Genomic DNA, 2,676 nt, shown 5'->3' on the forward strand with positions numbered 1-2,676 from the left:
CATCTGTGTGGTTTTTTGATTACGGGGGGTGAGCGTTGGAGGTGGGTGGGAGACTATGATGAAGGTGAAGTGTGGTGGGGGTGTGTTCGTGGCACACAGACTGTTGTGTTGGACTGTTATTCAGTTGTCTGCTGAATGTTTTCAAATGTCTGCATCTGTCACGGCTGGCGGAGGGAGCCGTGTGGTGTGGAGGAAAAGGAGGACCCAAAATGCAGCAAACTGATGATACGAGTGACGTTTTATTTACAGGGTGGTAGTGGCAAAAACAGGCAATGAAGCACGAGTAACTACAAACGGAAACCTAAACTGGGAGAAACTAAGTGACAAACCTGGGACCATACAAAGGGGTGCGGGGCAGAGAGACGCAGAGACAGGACACCATGGAACGCAGATGAATGCAGAGATACGCAGAAATACACGGATGAACGCAGACGAGCCGACGAAGAGCACAGGCAGACACCAACTATAAATACACACACCAGGTAATGAGGAAATGGCACACAGCTGGAACTAATGGGCATAACGAGACACAGACCTACAAAGTAAAACAGGAAACACCCAGACTGTTTTACAGCACAACACAGGGACATGAACAGACCACCAAGGACAGACACAGGTAGGGCTGACAATACACCAAACTACAGGTTCAACCCTAAATTAATACAAATCAGAATAAACACAAAACGCTGGGTCAACGACCCAGGACCATGACAGTACCCCCCCTACAAGGGCTGGCTCCAGACAGCCCAAAACAAAAACAAACGACCAACCCAGGGCGGGCGGCGGGGGCCCAGGACCGAGGGACCAACCCCGAACAAAACAAGCTCCGGCGAACCGCGAGGATTGTCCAAAACAAAAACACACATGCCGGAGTACAACAACAAAAAACACAGTTCAGGAGGCCGGCCCGGAGGCTGACAGCTCAGAAGTCCAGGACAGTTCATCTTCTGAGGCCGGCCACGTCGGCGACACAGCTCCGAAAGCTGACCGAGCGGAAGGCAGCGGTGGCGGAGCGGAGGCAGTTCAGGGGGCCGACCGTGCACACGGCAGCGGCGGCGACGGGGAAACCGTTCAGGCGGCCGACCGTGCGGACAGCAACGGCGGCGACGAGGAAACCGTTCAGGCGGCCGACCGTGCGGACAGCAACGGCGGCGATGACACAAGTCTGGAGGCTGACCGCGCGGAAGGCAGCGGCGGCGTCTAGGAGGTCGTCCATATTGACGATGACGCTCCACCAGCGGCCTGGCAGATGACCGCCGATGTCGAGGCGGCAGTTCGGGACCCAAAGGTGGCGTGGCCGTCGCAGCACCAGACGAGACCGAAGCAGAGGCTGGACCAGGCGCGGCTGGACCAGACGAAGCAGAAGCCGGACCAGACGAAGCAGAAGCCGGACCAGACGAAGCAGAAGCCGGACCAGACGATGCTGAAGACACGAAGGCTGGAGCCGGACCAGGCGAGGCTGAAGACACGAAGGCTGGAGCCGGACCAGGCGGGGATGAAGCAGTGGCTGGACCAGACGAGGATGAAGCAGTGGCTGGACCAGACGAGGATGAAGACAGGGAGGCTGGACCAGGCGAGGATGAAGACAGGGAGGCTGGACCAGGCGAGGATGAAGACAGGGAGGCTGGACCAGGCGACGGTGTGGGTGAAGACAGGGAGGCTGGACCAGGCGACGGTGTGGGTGAAGACAGGGAGGCTGCAGCTGGCGTGGGTGAAGACACGAAGGCTGCACCAGATGAGGACGAAGCTGAAGTGGATGAGGAGGCCGGACCGGGCGACGCTGAAGCTGGACGGGGCGAGGATGAAGGCTCGGAGGCTGCAGCTGGCGAGGATGATAAGGCTGCAGCAGGCGACGGCGTGGAAGCCGGAGACTGTAGCGCTGCAGGCGTGGAAGAAGCTGCTGTTGCCCGCGGCGTGGATGAAGCTGCAGCTGGCGAGGATGATGAGGCTGCAGCTGGCAGCTAGACGGGCTCCTCGGGCCCCCCAGCTGACGAGACAGGAGGCTGGCTAGGTTCTCCTGAACCTCCAGCTGACGAGTCTTGAGGCTGGACGGGCTCCTCGGGCCCTCCAGCTGACGAGGCAGGAGGCTGGACGAGCTCCTCGGGCCCCCCAGCAGGCGAAGCAGGAGGCTGGACGGGCTCCTCGGGCCCCCCAGCGAAAACAGTCTCTGGACCAGTGGGCACCGGGGCCCCTGGAACATACAGGTCAGAACCAGCAGGCGCACGGGCCTCTGGCAGGCACAGTTCAGAACCAGCAGGCGCACGGGCCTCTGGCAGGCACGGGTCAGAACCAGCAGGCACACGGGCCTCTGGCAGGCACAGTTCAGAACCAGCAGGCACACGGGCCTCTGGCAGGTACGGGTCAGAACCAGCAGGCACACGGGCCTCTGGCAGGCACAGTTCAGAACCAGCAGGCACACGGGCCTCTGGCAGGTACGGGTCAGAACCAGGAGGCACACGGGCCTCTGGCAGGCACAGAACAGAACCAGCAGGCACACGGGCCTCTGGCAGGGACGCAACAGAACCAGCAGGCGCACGGGCCTCTGGCAGGGACGCAACAGAACCAGCAGGCACACGGGCCTCTGGCAAACACAAAGCAGACTGCAGCTGCACTGAGCAGTGACTCAGCTCAGGCAGCGACAGTCCGGTGCAGTCCTCAGCTGGCTTCCTAACCTCC

This window comes from Simochromis diagramma, unplaced genomic scaffold (genome assembly GCF_900408965.1).
Source record: "Simochromis diagramma unplaced genomic scaffold, fSimDia1.1 OVJJ01000441.1, whole genome shotgun sequence".
Lineage (NCBI taxonomy): Eukaryota > Metazoa > Chordata > Actinopteri > Cichliformes > Cichlidae > Simochromis > Simochromis diagramma.